At 37.1% G+C, this 12,510-nt stretch overlaps 1 pseudogene; it reads right to left on the bottom strand.

Annotated features, from left to right (window-relative positions):
* The window catches only part of LOC149530701 (pentatricopeptide repeat-containing protein At4g13650-like), a 31,296-nt pseudogene extending 19,861 nt beyond the window's left edge, over positions 1–11,435 (bottom strand).
* Between the last annotated feature and the right edge of the window lie 1,075 nt (positions 11,436–12,510).

Here is a 12,510-nt window from a genome sequence, read left to right as displayed (position 1 = left end):
CTAAGTTTAGATATTTAGTTTTATATATATATATATATATATATATTTTTTGAATTTTCCTTGTGACTTTTGAACACTAATTTCTATATTTTCTTTTTATTTTGTCTTATTTCGAAATTTTAAAAATAAGAATATTCTGGAGAATATTCTCTGTTGCAAGGAGGCATTTAAATTTTCTCCCATACAAAAGGCAGAGAGTTTTACTCTCTTGCAACATTTTTTTTTTGTTGAAATTTTCTAAGTGTAGATTTAAAGTCATGTATTTTTTTTTCAAGGTGTATATATATATATATATATATATATATATATATATATATATATATATTTTTTTTTTTTTTTTTTTTTTTTTTTTTTTTTTTGACAAGCTTTAAACATTGATACAATAGTTTATGTCTAAAAAAGTACATGATTAAATTTGATCTCCTTACATCCTGAATAGAACTATTAACTATAATCCTCTTTTCTTTCTTTAACATAAATTTCATTTTAATCATATAATGAACATATAAAGAACTTGAAAATTTTTCTCAAATCAACTGAACCTACATCCATGGTATAATTTTCGTTTTCAACATAAAGGAAAGCCTTGAAATTTTTACCAATTCAAACATCATCAATTCCATCCAAATTTTAAAATTCATCCATCTAAATTTAAAATTTACAATTAAATCACATGACAAGCAATTATACTCAACACCAATTATATTGTAGATAGTAGTTTTCCACAATCCATTAGAATTCTTAGCTGTGTTTTCTGGGTAGATTGTGTTACAATTTTTGCATCAATTCTAACACAATCTACCCAGAAAACACAGTTAAGAATACCAATTATATTGGCCAACCTGATTCAAAGGCTTAGCCGGGAAAGAACCAGGAAGAAAACCCGGCTTCGTTGCCATTTACATCAAGTTTAAAATACAATTTACAATAGGATCTCAATCCCAAATTTCAACAATTTAACCAAATTTTCTTCATGATCATAATCAAGGGATTTATAATGTTTTCTGCAACTCATTTCTAGAACCATGGAGGAAAGGTGGATTCTTCCAACAGGAGCAGTCAAGCACAACACCAAATCAGATGCCCAATCGGGGCTATTAACCAAGAACTTTTGTTCTGTCATTCAAACATGCCATACTCATACCAGGTTTGTGCTGACGGGTAGGGGCCCATAACACCCTACCCTTTCTCCCTCTTCTCATCCTAAGAAGAGACTCTACACTGGTTGGAGTCCAACTAAACAGACCTTTCCCAAAATTGGTCACTTCTGCCCTCTCCAAGGGTGAGTAATACCAAAACACCCATGCAAGAAAAATCTCAAAATTGCAAACATAAACATGAAAGGAAAACATCCAAAATAATATGGTTTTTAAAACTTCCCAACATACCCACAAACATACAAACATTGAAACAACAACAAGGTAGCATAAGCATGAAACAAACATGGAAACTAAAAAAGGAAGATGAGAATTTCCTACCTTCACAAGAGGTAATGGCAAATGAACAAGTTTGAGTAGAGTTTCCCCTTCCTTACTTCAATATTCAAGAACTCCTCTCTAAATGTAGAGATTGGGTAACCACCTCCACAAGTCAAAGAAGCCCCTCTAAATAAGCCTCCAACTCAACCACCCAAAAGGAGCAATAACTACTTCCACCCACTAGCAATTCTAGAAACTCCTAACTCAACCTACACTATGGTTAAACCCTAAGTGGGGATGAGGTGAGGTAACTCAAGATAACCATGGTCAATTTTCGTACAAAGGCAAAAAGAGACTTTTTGAGTGACCTCAAAAGTCAATAAAAGGGGCTTAGGGGTTGGAAAAGACCCCTAACCCATACCCATACCCTTTGGGTATAATTATATCAAGTTTTAAGCCTTAGGAAAGAGGTTTAGAGCCAAATAAAATCCAGGAATAAAATAGGACCTTCTAACTACTCTAACATGAAAATTAAGCACTAATCTGGATTAGGGATGACTAACCTCAATTAAGAACCTAATAGTAAACTGACACTAACTTAAACCAACTTGGTCCAAAGGTTAAACAATTAACCCTAAGCAGCATGCTGAAGAACATAACCAGTTTACGAGTGTCAAGCGACACTAAAAGAACATAACTACGAACATTAACATTCACTAAACAAAGAACATACATACATATATCTCACAATACAACACATGAATTACAAACAACAAGGTTTCCAAAATTAGCACAAAGAGATCAGTTATGTTCCTCCGTAGGGCTTCTCGGCTAAAATATCTGCACGCTCATTGCACACATCAGTAGTCTCGCAAAAATCACATGTACATATATGTAATCAAAAATTCACATAAATTGAAACACACATCAATAAGTGCTTCTTCATCCTGCTAAATTCTTAAACATTTAAAATCTCTTAAATCAAAGTCTCCATCCTACATTTACTAATTTCATCAACATACATATACATGAAACATTAAAAGACAATCATCAAATATATTTGAAAGTAACATCACACTACATAAAATAATAAAGTATGTTCTAAGCATCAGAGAATGTCTCGACATATTGAGTCATGAATATCAAAATAATAGTAATGTATCACTATGCTACAATGGGTCGGGACGAGGCCTCACATCCTCCCCCACTAGGCATGAGCTTCCTCCTGGAGTTCATCAAAAAATGTATGAGTACTAAGATTGCATCTGCGCTCCATCCTCCCATGAAGCTGTGACCTCATCATAACAATCTCATTGGACCCTAACCTTGTCCAGCTCTCGGCATCGAAGTGCTAGGGTCTGTCCGGCAATAATGCGGATAGGCTTCAGTGCTAGCTGTTCGTCCGACTCCACCTGTAAAGCATCCCAATCTATAATATGAGACTCATCATAAATGTATCCTCTAAGTACTAAAATATGAAACACATCATGGATGCATGACAAGCTAGGTGGAAAAGCTAAACAGTATGCAATAGGTTTGATCCTCTCAAGGATCTCGAACGGCCCAACAAACTGGGGTGCCAACTTAGAGCCCTTTTCGAAATGAATCGGACTCTTGTGTGGCCGCACCCTCAAGAACACTCTATCACCAACCTGATACTCTCAATCTATCCTCTTTGCATCAGCATACTTCTTCTACCTATCATGTGCCTCTCTCAGGCGCTGTCTAATCAGTGTCACTTGCTGCTCCATCACCTTCACTAACTGGAGACCAATAGATACTCGATCCTTGATCCTATCCCAACTCAAGGGTGTCCTACACAGTCTCCTGTACAAGGCCTCATAAGGTGGCATACCTATGGAAGAATGGTGCCCATTGTTATAGGTAAACTTGACCAGATGTAGGTATTCCTCCCATTTGACCTGATAGTCCATCACGTACATATGTAGCATGTCCTCCAAAACCTAATTTACTCGCTCAGTCTGGCCATCGGTTTGAGGATGGTACATTGTACTAAAATTAAGCCTAGTTCGCAAAGTCGACTACAACTCTCTCCAAAATGAAGAAGTGAACAATGAGTCTCTATCAGAGATGATCTTACAGGGAACACCATGAAGTCTAACAATGTCCCGCAAGAACACCTGAGCTATGTCTCGTGCTGTGAATGTAGTACGCACGGGTGAGAAATGGGCAACCTTGGTCAATGTGTCAACTGTCACCAAAATGGCATCATGGCGATGAGATGACATAGGAAGACCAACAATAAAATCCATGGATATAGTGTCCCATTTCCACATTGCAATCTCATGCAGCTAGAGAAGCCCGCTAGGATGACGGTGCTCCACCTTCACCCTCTGGCACTCAAGGCATCTCGCAACTATGCTAGCAATCTGCACTCTCATGCCTGGCCAATGATACAATTGCCTCAAATCAGCATGTAACTTCTTAACACAGGGGTACACTGCATAAGGTACTCTGTGAGCCTCAAGTACAATGAGCTTGCGCAAACCCCCAATGGAAGGTACATACATACATCCCCTATGACACAAAAGTCCATCAGACTCCAAAGAGTACTCTGCAAACTTCCCTTCCAAGGGTCTCTGAGAATGTACTAACTGACTAACTTCTGCATAAAGCTCATTAGCTGGTAAGTGCTACAAGATCTGCTCTCTCAAGTCAGTGCAAGTAGTCACAGATGAAAGCTCATGGTGCCTTCTACTTAAGGCATCTACAACCACATTCTCCTTTCCCTTGATGTAATGAACATCAAAATCATACTCACACAGGAACTCCATCCACCTTCTTTGCCTAGCATTAAGGTTCGACTGAGAAAATATGTGCTGCAAGCTCTGGTGATCGGAATGAAGTTCAAATCTATGACCCAGAAGGAAATGTTGCTATCTCACCAAGGCATGAACCACTTTCGCTAGTTCTAGGTCATGAGTAGGATAATTGAGTTCATGAGTCTTCAACTTCCTAGACTCAAAGGAAATAGGTCGCCCTTCCTACATAAGGACTACCCCTAGTCCATCTAAAGATGCATCGGTGCACACCACAAAATCTGCAACAGGATCTGGTATTGCAAGAATTGGTGCACTCGTGAGGGCTCTCTTGAGCTCTTCGAAAGCTCTACCACACTTCTTTGTCCACTCGTACTTCTTCCCCTTCCTCTGAAGAGATGTGATGGGGTGTGCTAATCTAGAAAATCTTGAAATGAAGTGTCAGTAATATCCTGCTAGCCCCATAAGGCTCCTCACTTTAGTAATACTGGTGGGTGCTGGCCAATCCATGATAGCCCTAATCTTTGATGGGTCTACTGAGACACCATCACCTAATATGACATGACCCAAATAATGTATCTCGGGTTTGAAGAATGCACACTTTAACAAGTTGCCAAACAACTGATTCTCTCTCAGCCTTTGCAATACCTGTCTCAGGTGCTCTTCATGCTCTCTCTCATCATGAGAATAAATCAGAATCTCATCAAGAAACACAACCACAAAATTATCCAAAAATGTATGAAATACTCCATTCATGAGGCTCATGAATACAGCTGGAGCATTTGTAAGGCCAAAAGGTACCACGGTGAACTCGTAGTGGCCATACCTTGTACGAAAAGATGTCTTGGGGATATCACTATCCACAATCCTCAACTAATGGTAACCCGACTTCAGATCAATCTTTGAAAATACTCGGGCACCCTACAACTAATCAAAGAGGTCATCAATTCTGGGAAGAGGATATCGATTCTTGATGGTCACCTTGTTCAATTGTCGATAATCAATACACAACCTAAGTGAGCCATCCTTCTTCTTGACGAAGATCACCGGTGCACCCCAAGGTGACACACTAGGTCGAATATGCCCCTTCTCTAAGAGTTCCTCCAACTGAGCCTTTAGCTCACTAAGCTCATGAGTAGTGGTGCTCTCAAAACTGGCTCGGCTCCTAGCACTAGGTCTATGTGAAAATCCACTACTCGAGGTGGAGGCATACCAGGAAGCTCTGAAGGAAACACATCTGCAAACTCCTGAAGGATTGGAAAATCATCAAGGGATGGCTCCCTCTCTAAATATTCCTCTCTCTCACTAATAGTGATAGCAAAGAACTGACAACCCTTTCACATGCACTGTCTAAGCTGCATAGCGTAAATCATACGAAGGGACACTGACCTCTTCACTTTGAAGATCTCCCTAGAGATACCATCATCATCCACACATTCCACCCTCTTCTGTTGACAATCCATCTTGGCGCTGTGGGCATAAAGCCAATCCATGCCAAGAACAACATCATAAGAGCCTAGAGGGGTAATGTGTAGATTAGTCCTACTGGACATGTCTCCAATCTACATCTGACAACTCTGGACCAAGGAATTAACTAACACTCTGGCTCCTGAGGCTAACTCTAGTTCCCAACTAACATCCTGTCTAACTGCCACTAGCTCGCAACAATCCACCACAAATGAAGATATAAAAGAGTCAGTAGCCCTGAAATGAAATAAAACTGCAACCATACGGCCCTATATAATACCTATAGCCTTGATAACTGTGGCTTGATGCTCAGCTTGGCGGTTGTCAACCACTGCAAAAACCCTATGGGATCTACCCATGTCACCAACTGTCAGCTCTAAAAAAGCCCTTCTCTGACCACTAGATGCCTGTCCCTACGGACACTCCCTAGCTATATGACCCATGCCACCACAAGTGTAGCATGGTCTGCAAGTATAAGATTGTGCACTCTATGACCCAGACTGTTGTGGGCCTCCTGACCTACTAGATTCGTTGTATCCACCCCTAGAAGACTACTGAGTCTTCATTGACTGTGACTGTGGGGCCTATACTTTCTGATCTTGCCTAGGTCCCTGTGACTGCCACTGCTTGGGCTTGGAGCCCTGATAACCTTGAGAAGGTTTCTGCTATTGCTACTGCTTGGGTTTTGGCTACTGAGATTGCTGGCCCTTGGAGGACCCTGCTATATAGTTTTGATTCCCTTTCCAAGGGGGTTTCTGTTGGGAGGAGTTTTTGTTCTGAGACCGAGCCCGTGACTCCTGCCTACTTCGAGTATCCTTAGCAACTAGTGCTATCTCCACTGCCTATCTAAAGGTGGTAGGGAATGCCATCCTAACTAGGCCCTGAAGTGAGAAATTTAGACCCATGATAAAGTGATGCACCTGAAGTTTCTTGTCCTTCATGTATTCCACATAAGGAAGGAGCTCGAGAAACTTGCTCTCATACTGTGCCACTGTAAGGCTTGTCTAATAAAGAGAATGGAACTCCTCAATTTGTTTCTGTCAAAAATGCTCTGACAAGTACCTCTCTCAAAATCTTTCTAGGAAAGATTCCCATGTGAGGGTGTCCATCCTCACTCCACCAATGATCTCCTCCTGATGCCACCAGTCGGAGGCATCCCCTCTCAATTGATGAACTGCTAGGTGTGCTTTTAGATTACTCCCATAAGGGCGTAACCCAAAGCACCGTTGTAGGCTCTGCAACCATGCCTCTGCTACTGAACCCTCAATGGTACCGATAAACAATGGTGGTCCGAGTCAAATCAATTCCCTGATGTCATCTCCTACATGTCTAGGAGGTCTGTCAAAAGGGGGTCCTCTCTGGTGTGTGGACTCTTCCTCGTGTTCACCCTGACCCTCTAACTGCCTCGGTGGGGGACTCCTAGTCCTCTCTCTGACTCTGGGCCCACCTCCTCTGGGTCCCTCTACTTCCACTACTGAAATCTGCTGAACTGGCTGAACTACAAGTACTACTCTTTGCTGAACTACACCGATCAAAGTCTGAAGTGCATCCATAATGTCCTAGTTTGGGTTTGGTGGTGGTGGAGGTGGAGGTGGTGGTGGTGGAGGTGGTCCATCCTCCTATCCCGCTCTATCACCCCTAGCCCTATGACCTCTGCCTCACCGGCTACGAGTAACAGGCGACATCTACATAATTAAAAGTTTGAGTTAAGTTTAGGAAGCATAATGGTTTAAGGTTCCTAGTGTTGAAACACGGGCTCTAATACCAAAATGTCATGCCCAAGCTACGAGGGTAAAAACACACAACAAATTTATTTATTTTTTAATTATAATAATTAGAGTGCTCAAAGTTTTAATTTGATTCTTGCAAGAGAAGTAAAGGTTCACTAGAATACATCTTAAGTTTAAAACTCTAGTGGAGGAATACATCGTTAAGATATTAAAACTTTTGTTATAAGATTGATATCGATCATTAATTAAACAAATTATTAATTAGTCTACTAAAATTAGATACATGGGACTAACCATCTTTAATTAAACCCATTAATATTCACATCTAATACTAACTATCTTTAACAAAGTTAATTTAATAAATCAATTTATTAAAACCAAATTAACAAGATTCTATTCAATACTAACATCTCTAAAATCTAAACAAATTTAACATAAATAAAATACTAAAATCAATTTTACATATATCTAAATTGAAGCTAATAATATTCCAAGACTAATTAACATTAATATTAAAACAACTAAATAAATCTAAGAACTAACTAACTAAATTACAACTATAATTGCAACTAAATTATATTACAATATATATATATTTAAAAAAAATGCTAACTAATTTAAAATCTAAAACTATATTACATTTTTAATGTTAAACTAACTTAGTTCTAAAACTAACAACAAAGAAAACTTTATTAACTTTAAAACTAGCATTACATAAAATATCATAACTCTAAACTTAATACTAATACTAACAACATAACATAACTAAACACAATAAAACTAACAACTAATACTAAACACAATAAAACTAACACCACCCTATGCCCTACTTGGTCCTTGGGCAAGCGCTTCCCAAGGTCAAGAGCTTCCCAAGCGCTGGCCATGGGTAAGCACTCTGCCCAAGGCCAGACTTGCAGGCCAGCGCATAAGTGATGCCCAAAGCTGCTAGGGAGGTGATAAACCAAAGTTCCAAAAACATAATAAAATCTTTTCCATGGTCTGCAGCAATAGTAGATGTGATAAGGGTGACATCATCACTATGATGACATTTGACTTTGCAAGGAATAAAACATTTTTTTAAAAAAACTGCCCTCTCCAAAAACTGACGTCTAAGGTAAGCATTGATGTTATAAAGTTTTGTAGGTAAGTTTAGATATTTAGTTTTATATATATATATATATATATTGAATTTTCCTTGTGACTTTTGAACACTAATATCTATATTTTCTTTTTATTTTGTCTTATTTCAAAATTTTAAAAATAAGAATATTCTGGGGAATATTCTCTGTTGCAAGGAGGCATTTAAATTTTCTCCCACACAAAAGGTAGAGAGTTTTACTCTCTTGCAACATTTTTTTTTTGATGAAATTTTCTAAGTGTAGATTTAAAGTCATGTATTTTTTTTTCAAGGTGTATATATATATATATATATTTGACAAGCTTTAAACATTGATACAATAGTTTATGTCTAAAAAAGTACATGATTAAATTTGATCTCCTTACATCCTGAATAGAACAATTAACTATAATCCTCTTTTCTTTCTTTAACATAAATTTCATTTTAATCATATAATGAACATATAACGAACTTGAAAATTTTTCTCAAATCAACTGAACCTACATCCATGGTATAATTTTTGTTTTCAACATAAAGGAAAACCTTGAAATTTTTACCAATTTAAACATCATCAATTCCATCCAAATTTTAAAATTCATCCATCTAAATTTAAAATTTACAATTAAATCACATGACAAGCAATTATACTCAACACCAATTTTATTGGCCAACCTGATTCAAAGGCTCAGCCGGGAAAGAACCAGGAAGAAAACTCAGCTTCGTTGCCATTTACATCAAGTTTAAAATACAATTTACAATAGGATCTCAATCCCAAATTTCAACAATTTAATCAAATTTTCTTCATGATCATAATCAAGGGATTTATAATGTTTTTTGCAACTCATTTCTAGAACCATGGAGGAAACAGAATCTAATCAAGTGACCAAAAGCATGAACAAGAACAATTCAAAATATGCATATTCATCCAAGGTTTTCACAATAAGATCCACAATGAATCAACACTAGGGAAAGGTGGATTCTTCCAATAGGAGAAGTCAAGCACAACACCAAATCAGATGCCCAATTGGGGCTATTAACCAAGAACTTCCGTTCTGTCATTCAAACATGCCATACTCATACCAGGTTTGTGTTGACGGGTAGGGGCCCATAACACCCTACCCTTTCTCCTTCTTCTCATCCTGAGAAGAGACTCTACACTGGTTGGAGTCCAACTAAACAGACCTTTCCCAAAATTGGTCACTTCTGCCCTCTCCAAGGGTGAGTAATACCAAAACACCCATGCAAGAAAAATCTCAAAATTGCAAACATAAACATGAAAGGAAAACATCCAAAATAATATGGTTTTTAAAACTTCCCAACATACCCACAAACATACAAACATTGAAAAAAAAGAAAGGTAGCATAAGCATGAAACAAACATGGAAACTAAATAAGGAAGATGAGAATTTCCTACCTTCACAAGAGGTAATGGAAAATGAACAAGTTTGAGTAGAGTTTCCCCTTCCTTCCTTCAATCTTCAAGAATTCCTCTCTAAATGTAGAGATTGGGTAACCACCTCCACAAGTCTAAGAAGGGCCTCTAAATAAGCCTCCAACTCAACCACCCAAAAGGAGCAATAACTACTTCCACCCACCAGCAATTCTAGAAACTCCTAACTCAACCTACACTATGGTTAAACCCTAAGTGGGGATGAGGTGAGGTAACTCAAGATAACCATGGTCAATTTTCGCACAAAGGCAAAAAGAGACTTTTTGAGTGACCTCAAAAGTCAATAAAAGGGGCTTAGGGGTTGGAAAAGACCCCTAACCCATACCCATACCCTTTGGGTATAATTATATCAAGTTTTAAGCCTTAGGAAAGAGGTTTAGAGCCAAATAAAATCTAGGAATAAAATAGGACCTTCTAACTACTCTAACATGCAAATTAAGCACTAATCCGGATTAGGGATGACTAACCTCAATTAAGAACCTAATAGTAAACTGAGACTAACTTAAACCAACTTGGTCCAAAGGTTAAACAATTAACCCTAAGTAGCATGTTGAAGAACATAACTAGTTTACGAGTGTCAAGCGACACTAAAAGAACATAATTACGAACATTAACATTCACTGAACAAAGAAGATACATACATATATCTCACAATACAATAGGTGAATTACGAACAACAAGGTTTCCAAAATTAGCACAAAGAGATCAGTTATGTTTCTCCGTAGGGTTTCTCGGCTAAAATATCTACACACTCATTGCACACATCAGTAGTCTCGCAAAAATCACATGTACATATATGTAATCAGAAATTCATATAAATTGAAACACACATCAATAAGAATTTCTTCATCCTGCTAAATTCTTAAACATTTAAAATATCTTAAATCAAAGTCTCCATCCTACATTTACTGATTTCATCAACATACATATACATGAAACTTTAAAAGACAATCATCAAATATATTTGAAAGTAACATCACACAACATAAAATAATAATGTATGTTCTAAGCATCAGAGAATGTCTCGACATCTCGAGTCGTGAATATCAAAATAATAGTAATGTATCATTATGCTACGATGGGTCAAGGCAAGGCCTCACAATCTGCTTCTCCACATCAAACATAAACTCCAATCATGACATTGCGTGCCTCTAAATTTCGGTGAGACATTCTGTCAAATATATACAGCATAGCCTCAATATCTCCAGACTTCCCGTAAATCTGAACCAGTTTAGTTGTGAGGAAGCCATTAGAGTGCTTCCTAGTTTTGATGAAGTGGACGTGAAGCTTCTTGGCATCACACTGCTCCAAATCCAAAGAAAAGGGTCAGCCATGACAATTCAGACAAAACCCAAAACCAATTGAAAGATCAGTAGTGAAGTGAAAAGGAACAACCTTTGCCTTGAAGTTTTCATGATCCAACGCTAATGATGAGGTTGTGCATGGCAAGGGAAGCTGCAAGGCGAGTTCCATATTATGGTAGACAACTATTTTTACCTTGTTCCACTATTACGGAGTCCTACTGTTAAGTAATGTGGTATCGGTTAAATTACTCATGCCTAGATTCAATTATAAAAAATGTAGAGGTTTTTAAATGCTATTTGACATAAATACTTTCCTTTATATTTATAAGTTCCTCGTGTGGCTATGATGCTTGATGCAAGTAGATCAATAATATTAACCAATCATATTTAAGTTTTTTTTCTTCTTTTTGTTTTTTTTTTGTTTTTTTTACATAGATGCATGTTTCTTATGTTTATAGATTTATAAATATTTTTCAAATATAGAAAATGTCAATTATCTTTATTCTCATTGGTTAAAAGGAAAAATAGCAAGTAGAAAATTTATTTTCATTTAAATAAAGACACATAAAGTTTAAACTCTTCCAATAAGTGCTTCAATTATATTGGTTATTATTTTTAATCTAGAAGCTTTTTGGTTGGACATGAACTTTCCTGGAGAATATGAAGCCATGAAAGTCATTCCTCTGGCATTGTTGTCTCTTACAATCTCTATAGAACTTCCACCTTTACAATTTGTCCACGTCTATGCGGAATTCAAACAAAATTCAAACATGGGTTCACATCTCTGCAAAATTCAAACAAGGGTTTTTGAGATGGCTATTTCTCTTAACTTTGTTATCCATTAGTATGACATTGTATTTTGTTATTCAGTAGTATGACAACATATGTATTTCTTATTTTTTTATCTAGTAATATGACGTTGGTGGTGAGGGTTTTTTTAAAAATTTTGACTATTTATTTCTTATTTTGTTATCCAATAATATGACGTTGTAGCATAATGAGAGTTTCCTCTGTTAATTTTGACTTCACATTACACTTTTGAATATGTTTTTGAATGTCATCTTTCGCTTCCTTTTGAGCTAAGACTGGATAATACCTTGTTGTAACTACCTCATCCTAAAGTAGAGCCCACAAATTATGATTTTTTCCCAAAAATTCTACGATATGTATTTCTTCTGTCAATAACCCTAAATTGTTACTTTAGGACTTTTTCTCTTAATTGTTTATGTTTCTCTATACTCTTA

The sequence above is a fragment of the Cupressus sempervirens genome, chromosome 11, assembly GCF_028749045.1.
Source record: "Cupressus sempervirens isolate cs-2001-9-10 chromosome 11, ASM2874904v1, whole genome shotgun sequence".
NCBI classification, from domain to species: domain Eukaryota; kingdom Viridiplantae; phylum Streptophyta; class Pinopsida; order Cupressales; family Cupressaceae; genus Cupressus; species Cupressus sempervirens.
This window is presented reverse-complemented; position numbering and strand designations above follow the sequence as displayed.